The following is a 13,941-nucleotide window of genomic DNA, read 5'->3' as shown; positions in this document are numbered from 1 at the left end:
CCGGCGCCCCCCTCCACCCGGGCCCGGAGCCGCCCCCAGCGCGCGGCCACGTCACACGGGACCTGTCCGGAACCCGGCGCGCCGCGCGCCGCGGGGTCGCGGGGGGAGCGGCGGCAAAGGGGCGCGCTTCCGCCTCGAGGCTATGGGGGACCCAGGAGGCTGGCGCACTTCCGCTCGGGCCGGACCGGGGACGGCGGCGGGGAGCGTCGGGCGGAAGTGGGAGCCCCGTGGGCACCCGGCTCGGCCGGGCTGCGCGAGGGCGGAGGCAGCGGCCCCCGCAGGGACCGCGAGCGGCCGGGGGACTTGGGCTTGCGGGGCCCGGCCGCCGCTTCCTCTCTCGGGCGGCGGTGCCGGCCGCGGCCGCACGGGGGCGCGCTCGGCCGCTGGACGGCGCCGCCCCGGCCCGGGGTCCGGGTGTGCGGGGCGGGGGACAGCTGTCGTGCTCCCGCTCTGAGTCAGCCGGGCCTGGCTCCTCCATGAGCCAGGGAAAGGAGAAGTGCCTGCCACAGGGAGGGGCCTAGCCCCGGGAACCTCAGAAGAGGGAATTTTATTCTTACTCATCGAATTATTTTTATGCTTTGGTTTTTCACTGGGAACCTCAAGCCTTTTGTCTCCAGGGCTTGTAACCCTTTGGAGTCCAATGCACGGTGGCCCGACGTTGCTGCCCGGTAAACTCCAAACCTTGGGGAGCAGAGACTCTGTGCTTCCGTCATTTTAGACGAGGGCAGCAAACAGTACCATCGTTATTATTGCAGTTTAACTGAACGTCTATGACGTGCCATTCACTCTGATCGTACTGTCTTCACTGAATCCTCGGGTCTGTCCCATTAAGGCGGGGACTGTTAGCTCAGGGTCGCACGGATGGCAGAAGCCCGATTCAAACCTGGGTGTCCCTGGACCCAGAGTATGTGAGAGCACCTCTCACTTGCAGGATCATGGAAATCTGGTTTGGCATTTCCACTTTTGCATTCTTCTTGGGGAATCAGCCAGGACAATATAATACTAGGAAAGGGGCACTTGGGTGCCCCCTTGGGTAGAGATTGTGTCGGGGGTGGGAGTCTCCGAGCCTCTGACCCTCATCTGCTCCTGCGGTGGGTCCATGTGTCACTGTTACCGGGGGCTCCGACAGCACAGGGCTGTCACGTGCTACACCAGTTGCCCTATTCTACTGCACTCGCCCACGTTTGCCCTTCCTAGACCCCCAACTACACAGCGGATCAACTTTCCTCTGAAAGTCCTGTCTGCCTCATCCGCCAGGCCCTTAGGTCTGCTGGGGCGCCCTCCTGTTCCGCTTCCTGAGTTCTGAAGTGGAAGCCCCAACTTACTTACTTTGTAAAGGGAGGAAGACACTCAGGGATGCTGCTTTGGGATCTCTAAGATGCCCTCCCTACCTATGCAAATCACTCCATCACATGCAAAGCACTTCACAATATACAAATGATTTCACAATAACACAGTCAGCATTCCCGCCACTAGGAGCTGAGGACTGCTGGCCGCCAGTAAGGGGATGGGCAAGACCCTGGCTAGAAACACCACATGCTTTCCTCTCACTCGGGTCAGAATTTCCATCATTAGACTCCTTAATGTACTGGGGGTTGGGATGGCACTGGAAAATGGTCATGAGCCAGAAGAGCCCCTCTAGAGTTCAGTGGGGGAACCAGAGAGAGTGTGGCTGTTTAAAATGATGAGTTCCATCTGCCAGGGGTTTCCGGATGCAGACAAGTAAGAAAAGAGAAATGTAGAAATATCTTTAAATATATCCGCTAGTTTACACTCATGACAAGGAGGATGATTAGAGGTATTGAGAGATTATATATATATATATATATATATATGCCCATGTATAATTGTGAGTAAATAAAAACTAGAGAAAATCAAGTCTTCCCAGGCGGTCCAGTGGGTTGAGTCACACGCTTCCAATGCAGGGGCATGGGTTTAATCCCTGGTCAGGGAACTAAGATCACACAGGCCGCAGCTAAGAGTTCGCATGCCACAACTAAAGATCCTGCCTGCTGGGGCTTCCCTGGTGGTTCAGTGGTAAAGAATCTACCTGTCAATGCGGGAGACACAGGTTCGATCCCTGATCCAGAAAGATTCCACATGCGGTGGAGCAGCTAAGCCCCGGTGCCTGTGCTGTAGAGTCCAGGATCCACAACTGCCGAGCCCACACCCCACAAACACTGAAGCCCGTGGGCGCCTTGAGCCTGCTCCACAAGAAGAGATGCCACGACAATGCACTGCAGCTAGAGAGTAGCCCCCGCTGGCCTCAACTAGAGAAAAGCCCCACGCAGCAACAAAGACCCAGGACAGCCAATAAGTAAATAAATAAAAGTATTTTTTAAAAAAAGAATCCTGCAGGCCACAATGAAGATCAAAAGTCCTGTGTGCTGCAAGTAAGATGCTGCTGCTGCTGCTGCTAAGTCACTTCAGTTGTGTCTGACTCTGTGCGACCCCATAGACGGCAGCCCACCAGGCTCCCCAATCCCTGGGATTCTCTAGGCAAGAATACTGGAGTGGGTTGCCATTTCCTTCTGCAATGCATGAAAGGGAAAAGTCAAAGTGAAGTCTTTCAATCGTGTCCGACTCTTCGAGACCCCATGGACTGCAGCCCGCCCGGCTCCTCTGTCCATGGGATTTTCCAGGCAAGAGTACTGGAATGGGGTGCCATTGCCTTCTCCCGCAAGTAAGATGAGGCACAGCCAAATTCATGAAATTTTAAAAAGAGAAAAATTTAAAAACATACGTATGTAAAAAAGAAGGTGTTATAGTGATGAACAGAGGATGGCACGGGGGGGCCACGCCCTCCTCTCCTTGCCGAGCACAGACGATTGGCTTCCAACACATTCAGCAGTCGGTTTGGAGGCTTCAGGGACTGCCTGGGTCATGGCACTGGGCCGGCACACTCCAGCAGGGCAAGGTGAGCCTGGACACTGCCTTCCTCGTGGTTGGGAGGCATCTGGCACCCAGGGTGGGGGTGGGGGGTGGCACAGACCAATTTCTCTGATTTCACTGAGTTGCCTAGGGTCTGACTGTAACACGTTGTTCCTGGCTCTGGTACCTTTACCGGGGGGCCTTTCTCAGCAGCCTCAGCCCCCTTACTTCTGGAAGGTGGGACTGCTCCTCACGGGGCGGGCGATGGCTGGCACTGCCCAGGCCCTGCCAAACCCTCTCCTCCTCTGGCAGTCCAGGCTGGAGGCCCGGGGCTGGGCGCCTTCCTCCTGCTTCCAGAGCGTGGCCTCTGTGAGAGAGCCGGCCTTCTCTGGGCTTTCCATGGGGGCCTGCAGGGAGGCAGCAGTCGCTTGCTTGGAGAAGGGCGTCTGAGGCTCAGGGGGCCCAGGGTGGGGTGAGGCGGAGCCCGGGGCTCACCCGGGGCCCCGCTGCTCTTACCGTGGCCTCCGGCTCGGTCTCTCCACACTGGATGTGCCCTCTGGAACCCGCGACTCTAACTCTGTCTCCACCTGCTCTTCCCAGAGCAGCCTTAGCTCCCCGGGAGTTCCTGGGGAGCTGTCCCCTCTGAATCTCCAAGCCTGGCTGGCAGTGCCCCAGTGACTCCACCTAGGGGGTCCCTGTGGCCAGGCTCCCTCCCGCCCTGCCTCACTCCTTTCCTGCGGCCTCCCTGCCTTTACTGCGCCCATGTGACTCCCATCCCACCCTGGCAGGCCCGGCCTGGCCTTCCCCTTCCACCATCTCTGTCGATTGGAATCCAGCCTGTTTACAAGGCCACCTCCTCTCTGAAGCCTTCTGGGTCTGTCCAGGCCCTCAGTGGTTATGTCTTTGGAGCCTGGAGCCCTGTCCCCTGAATACACAGGGCTTTTCCTCCCCCGACCCTCCTCAGCCTCACCCCACTGTGGGCTTCTGGAAAGAAAGACAAGCTCTTGCCAATAACCCTGAGGAGAAGTCTGTCCAAATCAATTTAATGTCTCCTTTTCCCTCTCTCCTGCCTCAGGAGCACAGAACGGGATAAAATTCCTGTGCGCTACACACTGTGTTCTGAGACTTTGCAGGGCTCTCTTTTATTTATGTATTTTTAAATAAATATATATATATATATATATATATATATATATATATATATATCTTTCTTTCTTTATTTGGCGGTGCCAAGTCTTAGTTGCGGCAAGCAGGACCTTAGTTAAGGCATACAGGATCTTAGTTTCCCGACCAGGGATTGAAGGAGTCTCAACTCCTGAATCACCCCATTTAATTCACATTTATTCATAGATTTCTTTACGTGTTACCCCGTTCAAATCCCATATCTCTGCTTCCTTCTTGGGAGAACCTGAGTTTTAACAATTCTTTTTTTATTTTTAATAAACATAAAAAAAAAGAAAAAGTAAACATGACAGGCAATATTCTGTCCAATCTGGCTTTTTTTTTTTTAATAAAGAGCTGTTTTCTTTTACATTATTCAGATTTTTTTTTTTTTTTAACAATTGTTCTCATATAGGTCCTGCCTAACTCTTAATAAACTTCAGTTCAGTTCAGTTGCTCAGTCGTGTCCAACTCTTTGCAACCCCACGGACTGCAGCACGCTGTCCTTCACCATCTCCCGGAGCTTGCTCAAGCTCATGTCCATCAAGTTGATGATGCCATCCAACCATCTCATCCTGTGTTATCCCCTTCTCCTCCTGTGTTAATAAGCTTACTTTTAAATACTTTACATTTTGCAGGTAGTTAAAAGAATGTATTTCATGTTACATTTTAGATGTAGTGCACGGGAAGGCAAATGATTTTTATGCACTCCTTTGATACCTGGTAAGCCAACTACATTTTCTTATTGGTTCTCCTCAATTCTCAGTATTACTCTTGAGTCTTTTGGGTGGGTAATCACATCATCTCCTAATAATAAAAGTAGCAGAAGGAAGGGACCCACATCATCTGTTGTAGAGATATGGTTTGGCTTGGTTTTGAACTTCGTAGGAAGTGTTTGGGGACTGGCCTTTTCCCTCAACGATATGGGTACTAAGGGCTTCCCGGGTGGCTCAGACAGTAAAGAATATGCCTCCAATGCAGAAGATCCGGCTTCATTCCCTGGGTTGGAAAGATCCCCTGGAGAAGGGAATGGCTACCTACCCTAGTATTCTTGCCTGGAGAATTCCATGGACAGAGGAGCCTGGCGGGCTATGGCGTCACAAAGAGTCGGACAGGACTGAGTGACTAACACTTTCATGGGAATAAGATTGATCCACAATATTGGGAGAAGCTAGTGTACTTGCACTGCTGAGCCACGTGCCACTGTGTGAATGAGTCCTCTGTAACGTGCCCATTCTCTTTGTCAATGGGCATTTGGGACATTTCCTAGATTTTTGCTCTTCAGGACAGTGCAGCTTTGAATGATCCCTGTCTCTTGGAGCACATGCCAAAGTTTCTCTTGATTTTAGCCTGGAGGGGGATCTGCTGGGCTTTACAAGATAAGGCCAGATTGTTTTCCCCAGAGGCTGTCTGGAGTTGCGCTCTGACTAATAATGCGCTGGAGATCCCGTGGCCCCACCTCTTCTCCAACGTTTGGTGCTGTCAGTCTGGTTCATTTTTGCCCTTCACATGGTATAAAATAGCATCTTATTGTGGTCTTTATTTGCATTTCTCTCATTGCCAATGAGCTTGAGCATGCCTTAGATGTTGACTGGACAAACGTGTTTCTTTTGTAAAAAGGCCAGTTCATGTCTTATATCTGTTTTTCGGTTGCATGACGAGGGTTGTTTTTTTTTGTTTTTTTTTTTTCTCTATGGATTTGCAACAGTCCTTTATGTATTTCTGATGTTTATCCTTCATGAGTTGGACCTGGCAGACAGGCAGACGTCTCCTCCAGTTTGTGGCTTGCATTTCACTTTCCCTAAGGTGTCTCCACGTCTCTTCCCTCCCACACCTGTGCCAGGGATGCGAGTGTGCGTGCGTGCGTGTGTGCACGCGGGCGCGAGTGTGGTGTGTGTGTGGTGGGCTCCTGTCCCTCAGAACACCTTGCAGACCAACGCCACTGCCTCTCCTGCTCCCTGGGGCGTTAAGGGACCCCGGCAGCCCTCCCGTATTTGGTCGAGGGAGCCGGGATGGGGAGCCCCCGTCGGGGTTGGGGTGGACATGCTGCGGCAGGGAGGGCCTCCTCGCGATGGTGCCCCCTCCCAGGAGTTGTTTATCACTTCCGGATGCTCACCTGGGGCCCGGGCCCCTCTCTGCTCCGCTGGGCAGCAGCCCGGGCGCTCCCTGGGGGCGGGCGGCCGCGGGGGAGGGGCGCCCCGGGCCAGGCCCTCGGGAGGCGGAGGCGCGGGCCAGGCCTGCGGCGGGGGCTGGGCGGGGGGCGGAAGCTGCCCGAGCAGATAAGGGCCGAGGTCGGTCCTGCGGTGAGACAGTGCGGGACGCCGCCTCCTCCCCCCAGCCTCCGCCCAGCCCGCCCCCGCACCCTCCAGTCCCAACTCCCCGGAGCCACGTTCGGCCCCGGCGGCCCCCTCCCTCCAACCCCGAGGGTTGGTCCTCTGCAGTCGTGGGGGATGGGGCTCCAGCCTGCACGTTCCGTTCCAAACTTCAGTCATCTCCGTTGGAAAATGGGGGTGGGAGCTCCAGTTACCCACCCCAGGGCCGTTGGGGATGGGACAGGCAGAGGCTGGTGAAATCCCTTTGTAGATCTGGGCCCTTCTGTAAAGAAGGGGTATCCTGAGTTCCTCGCATGGCCCCTGCCTGTTCTTGCTGACTGTCCAGGCTCGATCCCCACTGTGTAGATGAGGATTTGGGGGACCTGCGCTAAGTCACAGAGCCCACCATCAGGAAACAAGTGGGGAGTGGAATGGAGCTCTTTGTATTGCCCCCAACCCCAGGAACAAAGCTAGGTTTGGGTATGCTTGTACACTCTGGGGGCCCTCTTTAAGAAAAAGATTACAAAATCACAAATACAAATTTGCTGAGGCATCTCCCCGGGCCTTGAAAGGGGTCCAAGCAAGCAAGAAGCCCAAGTCCAGCTTCTTGGTTTCCTGGCCCCACCCTGCAGGCCACCCCTCCCCCGCCCCCTGACCCGGGAAGGGCTTACACCCCTCCTATAAGAGCGGGTCAGACACCAATATAGTTGCAGGGTTGGCCCAAAGCAGGACAGCTGGGGCCTAGAGGAGTCCCCGCTGCAGCTGGGCGCACCCCCTTGCATGCTTAGGCGGCCCTCCGCCAGCCCAGCCCAGCCCAAGAGCGAGAGCAGTCAGGCATTTGGGGACTGCACCACGGCCGGGCAGGGCCCAGCCCTTCAGTCCCAGCCAGCCACTCAGGGCCTCTGACTTGTGGGCTGGCAGTGGTAGGGAAAATTCCTAGGAAAAAAAGGAAGGGGGGACCTGTCTGGGGCAGGGCAAGTGCATCTGACTTGGAGTCACATGGGCCTGAGGTTCAGGTCTCTGCAGGACCATGTGACCTTGGGAAGACTCCTTCACTTTGGTTTCTTCATCTGTAAAATGGGAGTAATAATAGTACCTACTCGTCAGAGCTGTAACAAGGCTTAAATGAGTCCATGCATGAAGAAGGGCTGAGCCTTTGGCCTTTAGAAGCAAATTTCCCTTCTGTGAAATCTCCAGGTCAGGAGAGGCATCTTTCTCTCCATATTAGGGTTGTCACTTATGCACTGGGGGGTGGAGTGGTGTGTCTCTGGTTGCAAAATTGAGATTTAGACCCCATGAATGTCTGGCAGCAAGGCCCTGGTTCTAACCACTAGGGAACACTGCCCCCTTGGGCCTGTCTCCATCCACCACTAGGTGTGCGTACACAGGGCAGGGAGCCAGGGGGAGCATTTGATTCAGGAGGCTGCTCACCTTTCTAGATTTTATAATCTCTGATCTTATGGTCACCTGAGGCTGGAATTTTTCTAACTCCAGCATACTACAGCCCGAACCAGGAGAAGCAGGAGACTCTGGGGATGGAGACAGAGCCGGGGAACTGGGAATAGGTCATGACTGTGAACCAAGAACCTGCCTGCCAGTGCAAGAGATGTAAGAGACATGGGTTCTTTCCTTGGGTCTGGAAAATCTCCTAGAGAAAGGTGTGGCAACCCACTCCAGTACTCTTGCCTGGAGAACCCCATGGACAGAGGAGCCTGGTGGGCTATACAGTCCATGGGGTTGCAAAGAGTTGGACACAACTGAAGCTACTAGACAGGGAAGCCTGGTGTGCTACAGTTCATGGGGTGGCAGAGTCGGACACGACTGAACAACTGAACTGAACTGAAGCTACTCCGCATGCCTGCACACGTGAGCCTGGGCAACAGTGACATCCCAAGGACTCAGATCCTTCCAAACAAAGAGGTACTGCTTCGCCTCACGGTTTGCTTAGGATTTCTCCTGGGTGAATAGAGGAGAGAACTGAGTTCTCAGCTCAGAGCTGCCCCTCTCTAGCCAGCTGACCTCACACCAATCCCTCTTCCTCTCTGAGCCTCAGTTTCCTCATCTGTGAAATGGGGATAAGAATACTTCCAACTGCAAGGATTATAAGATATGAAATGCACAGAGTGCCTGGTCAACACTACCTGTTGGTCAAACCGTGTGGCTGTCTGGGGATGAAAGGGGGTGTCTTGGGAGGGCAGGAAGTATGTGAATAGAAGTGGGGAGTCCTGCCAGGGCAAGAGTCGAGCCTCCAAGGACCTTGCCTCACAGATGGAGTGCCTTGGGGTAGGGCTGGGAACCCCAGCTCCGGTACTCTCCCAGATCAGGACAGGTCAGAGGGAGGTCAGGGGCCCTGGGCGTGCAGAGAAGAGCAGGGAGCAGAGGTTCTCAGGCAGGTGAAAGGGAAAGGAGGGAGGAAGTGGGGGCTTCTGGGAGGAGACGGTGTGCGTTGCTGGCCACACGGTCACCGTGAGGCCCCAGACCATGACCTCCTTTGTCCTACATTACCGGCTTTCAAGTGAGGCCTTTCCCCAGTGGGGAAACCGAGGCTCCAAGGGGCGAGAGCACTTTCCCAGGGTCACACACTGCAGGCTCCCCAATCTGTCTGGCTCTGCAGCCTGGACTCCCCAACAGTCACAGCCACTTTCTTATCTTATCTGCCTGATGAAGTTGAGTGAAGCAGCGTGATCTCAGAGGCGCAGAGGGATCCTGGGCCCTGCTGCTGTCTCCTAGGACCCTGAGCTCTAGGCTGCCAGCTGTTCAGGAGACACTGCCGGGAGAGCTGGCGCTGGGAGCCCAGGCGGGGCCCAAAGCATTTGCTCTGAGAGCAGAGACCCCTGGAGTAAAGGGGAGTGAGCCTGCCATCTCAGGAGGGTTCCAGTAAACACACCCCAACAGCGAGGGAAGCTGGAGGCGTTGCTCACAACAAGGCCCAAACTAGCCAACCTATTTCTGAAATTCCTTCTTCTTGTCTTAAAAATTCATATAGATTTGTATTCTGTTAAATAGGTGGGATCCCCCACCCCACACACACTTAAAAAAAATCAGTTTCTACTCAGTTTCTACCTGCGTGGACACTCCAGGAAGACGTGGTGTCTTCAGTGACTGCGTGTATCTGGGGCCTGCCCTGTGGACCCCAGGCCCTGGGGCCCTGGTCTGGTTTGAGAAAGTGCAGGGACAGAGTTGAGGTCACCATCCTGCCTGTTCTCACAGTCTAGGGCTCTCCCCACCTCCACTCTGCTCCTGCCTCTTGCTTCGGCTCTCCCGTCTCCTTTCACAGACGTTTGTCCAGCCCAGCCCAGCCGTCCCACTGGGACTTCTCAGATGCTTCACTCCCCCCTCCTTCATGCCCTGAGGGTCCTTGGTCCAGAGGGGGCCCTACCCATCTTCAGCTGTACATGTAGGGCAGTCTAAGCCCTTGCCTCCCCAGATGAACAAACAGCCTTGTTGAATCTCCCCATGCCCATTTGGAGGAAACTGAGGCCCAGTGCTGAGAGAGGCTGGGCCTCCAGGGTTCCCAGGGGACCTCCGGGCGGGTGGGGTACCTCGGCCTAGGAGAAGGCACCCGATCCGGGGCCCCCCCGCCAGGGATGCAGGGAGGAGGAGGGAAAGCCATGGGGTGCCGGGGGCTGCAGCCTGGCAGGTCCCTGTGCCCAGGGTAGGGAAGTTTCTTATTTCTCCTGCTCCGACTTCCCCCTTTGATTTATTATAGCCATGAAATGCTCTGCTCTCTTCTCTTTTCCTTGCTGTCCGCGGGGCTGGAGCAGTGCAGGCCCTGCGGGACTCCCATCTCCTTCCAAAGGGCGAGCCCGTCGCGGAGAGGTGAGTCGGGGCGGGTAGGTAGGGCGGACGAGGCGGGGGGCCCGACTCCCACCCCCGTCCCGGCGCCCCCAAGGCTGGCCCGGGGGCAGGACCCCAGGGGCGGGCACAGTCTCGGTTGGGAAGGGCTGGGGCCGGGCCGAGAGGGTGTGGCAGGTGTGGGCTTGACGGCAGACAGCTCCCAGGGGCTGTGGGGGTGGCGGGCTCTGAGGCTGCGGCCTCGGGAGGCTGGCGGATGGAGCCCGGTCAGGTCCAAGGCCGTCAAAGAGTCCTCCCGTGCTAACCCTTAGGCCGGAGAGGCGGCTTCTCTGTGACCCCTGACCCCATGTTCTGATTTCTCGACGGCCCGGGGGGCCTGGTTCAGCCGCCTCTGGGGGATGGGGCTGAGCACCCAGAGGAAGGCGGGAGGCCCGCAGCCCAGGCCTCGGGCTCCTCGAGGCCGCGCCCCTGCGCCCGTTGGACATCGGCTCGAGGCCGGGGCCAGGCAGCTGAGGGCTGAAGTCCGCCGGCCCGGCCCCCGGGGCGGACCTGGCGGCCGGAGCGTCCTGGGCCAACGCGGTGTGGTGCCTGTGGTAACGGGGCTGTTGGCGTTTTGCAATGGCCCGGGGGCGGGGAGGCTGCGCACACACGCTTCCTGTGGTGACTGGGTGCTTCCTGTTTTCTCAGGCGCCGGACTTGCTGCTGCCGATGTGGAAACAGGGGCAGCTGCCGCCGGGGTGGCTCCAGGCAGGGCGGCCCGCCGACCCTGCCCAGAGGGGCCTGAGTGGGCCCGCACCCCAGGCCCCGACCCGGGCAGTAGGTGGCCCGAGTTACCCCCCAACCCCAGGGGCCCCATGCCTCCCATCTCCAGCAGCTTCCGCCAAGAGGAAGGGGCCAGGCAGGGCTGCCGCCCAAGGCCAAGCAGGTGGTCCCGAGGGTCCGAGGTCCAGGGATGGGAGCTCTGGTCTCAGCTCTGCCCTTGGTTCTCTGAGTGCCTCTGGCCATCCCTGACCCACCCCAGGCCTTGGTTTTCCTCTTTCACGTGAGGTGATCATGGTACTCAGAGTCTAAAATCCCTCACCCATTTCAGCCCCAATTCGGACCTTCCTTGATTTTTTCCATCCCAAGAGCCTCAGCTTTGAGGTCAAGATGGGCCCTGAGCCTGGGACCATCTGAGGTGGGGCTTGGCATAGGCCTCAACAGAGAGGGGTTTGGAGAGACTGGGGAGAGCACAGCTGCTGGGGAAACCAGACTTCCAAATGAGGGGTGGAGGCCGGGAAAGGCCAGGACCAGGTTAGGGAGACAGGCTGTGGATGGGACAGACGGAGAATGGTGGCTGACAAGGTTGACTCGGAAGGGTTCAGAGCGGGAGAAAGATCTCCGGATCCTCTGTATTCCTACAGATGTTAGGAAAGGGTCTGGTACGCCCTCACATTCTCTCTCAGGAGAAAGATGAGTAGGGCTAGGGGCAGGGCCAGCCCTTCCCGTCTGTCCGGCAAGGAGGTGGGTGCCTGTGAGGCATGACACGTGGGCCTCGGGAGGGCCCGGAGCCTTCTCCAGGGGTCAGGTGCCTGGAGGTTCCACCACCAGGGCCAGGCCTCGGGAACTTGGCATTGTTTTTTCCCCCGAATGTGTTTTGTTTTGTTTTCAAGCTGCTCTTGCAAGAAGGGGAGGGCAGATGACTTGGCTGCTTGTGGAGATTGCTGACAGCATCTGACGTCTGGAGGAAGAATTTCTTTGCAGGAAGGCCGAGGCCTGGGTGCCCCTGGGGGAACTGACCAGTCCACTGACTGAGTTCAGCCACCCCGCTCGGCCCAGGAGGTTCTGAGGGGCCCACTTCTTAAGTGGCTTCTCCTCAGTCTCAAGGCCTGTCCATCGCGGATGGCCAAGGGCTGGTTCCGGCCAGAGAGGCCTCCAGAGTCCCAAGACCCTGGTGCTCAGCCTGAGGGGCCGGGAGGCCTGCCTGGCCTCTGCCATCCCGTCCCCTGCCTTGGTGCCTGGGCTCAGCCCAAGTGCTGAGTTGGCGGCTCCGCAGCTGCTCTTCTGCCCACGGAGGCCCAGTTATAAATAAGCCCAGTGTTGGCCAAGTCATCAAGTTCTACCCCAGCTGTATTACCTCAGTGACCACAGGTTGGGGCTGCCCAGAACTGGGCCCGCCAGAACCTGCCCATCAAGGCCAAAGGCCGGGCCAGCCTTGATTCCCACAGTGGGGGGTCCTCAAACCCAGGGCGGGAGTCTGTGCAGCTTGCTGCTCAGACCTGGACCTGCCTGGACACGGGCCACAGAAGGGGCAGGGCCCATCCCGCCCGCACGGAGCCAGCAGCTATTTACAAACCGAAACCGGGAGAAGCGAAGTGGCTGCGGCCAGAGTGGCTCCAGGCCCCCCGGCCCCCACTCCATCTCCCGCGGCCCCCTCCCCCGCTCCGCATGGCTTCCTCTTTCCTTCCCCACACAGCTCCCCAACCTCCCACTGCCCCGGCCAGCTCTCTCTGGACAACCTGCCAGGACCTCGCAGTGACCCCCCCCCCCCGCCCCGTCCCCGGCCCCTCAGCCACTTGCTTGGAGGTGGGGGGGTCCCCTTCAACTCCTCACCGCCCCCAGGACCCCATGAGCCTGGGCTCCTTGGAGCAGCCCCCTCCCAGCGGGGCCCGGCCCACTCTGGCCTGCCCGAAGCACATTCCCACAGTTCTCAGTTCCCCTTCGTGACTGGAAAAGCTCCAGCCCCGATGGCCGCCATGACGCTGCTCGGCCCTGCCCGACGGTAGCCGCTCCAGCGGCTCCTTGACCTTTCCTGGGGTGGGGATGATGGGGGCAAGGACTCTGGGGTGCTGTGGTGGGCCTGGGGGCACCCGGAGCCTTCCAGGGGGCTTGTTTCTGGGCGGGAGACCCCAGCCATCTACTGTCTTTGAGCTGGGTTTCAGCCCCCTCGTCCGGCTGGTGTAGGTCACAGGCCCTCTTGCGGGGCAGAGTTGAGCTGGGACAGACGGACGCTGGGCCTGAGACCACGGCTCTTGCTGCTTGGGAACCGCAGGCAGGACTGGCGCTGCAGTAGAGGATTGTTCTAGGAAGAGACAGAAGACAGCGCATGGAACACCCGTTTTAAATCATGAGTAAGCTGTCTCACGATGGTGCAGAGCGGGTTGGTTCTTTTCGTCCCCAGATAGAGCCTGTCCCACCGTCTCCATCAGAAATGGATGCTGGGGCGCAGAGGGCAAGGCGCGTGTCCCAGGCTACTCAGCAGGCAAGTGTCTGGACCGGGAGTCAGGGTTTCCCGACACCCAGTCCCCTTGTCTGTCCATCTGACTGGCTCTGGCTCCATCTCATCCGCCCGTCTCCTTCCCAGGGAGGACACAAGTTTCCCAGCCCCTGGGACAAGGCAGGAAGCCAGGCTGGCCCGAAGCTTTAGGGGGACGCAGGCCTTGGACCCTAGAGCTGCCAGACCTGGTCGTCAGCGGCCCAGGTCCCCCTCCCCGGCCTCAGGAGGAGGCTCTGCCTGCCCCACTCCATGCCTCCCACCAAGTCCCAGCTGAAGCAGAGCCCTGGCTCCCACCCTCACCCCAGCCCCAGGCAGTGGGCTGCATTTCACCTAACTGCTCTGAATGTCAGAATCCTCTTCCATGGATTGTCAGTCCTCAAACACAGAGCACGCACTCCATGCCAGCCGCAGCAGGTGCCAACTGTCTCTGGAGCCAGGACATGGCGCCTGCCCACAGTCCTATGTGGAAGGCAGATGAGCGACAAGATGCTGAGGACTCTGGGAGGGAGACTGAGGCTGGGGGACCCCAGGAGAAGGTGACGGGTG

This window comes from Capricornis sumatraensis, chromosome 16 (assembly GCF_032405125.1).
Source record: "Capricornis sumatraensis isolate serow.1 chromosome 16, serow.2, whole genome shotgun sequence".
NCBI classification, from domain to species: domain Eukaryota; kingdom Metazoa; phylum Chordata; class Mammalia; order Artiodactyla; family Bovidae; genus Capricornis; species Capricornis sumatraensis.
Note: the sequence above shows the minus strand (reverse complement) of the source record.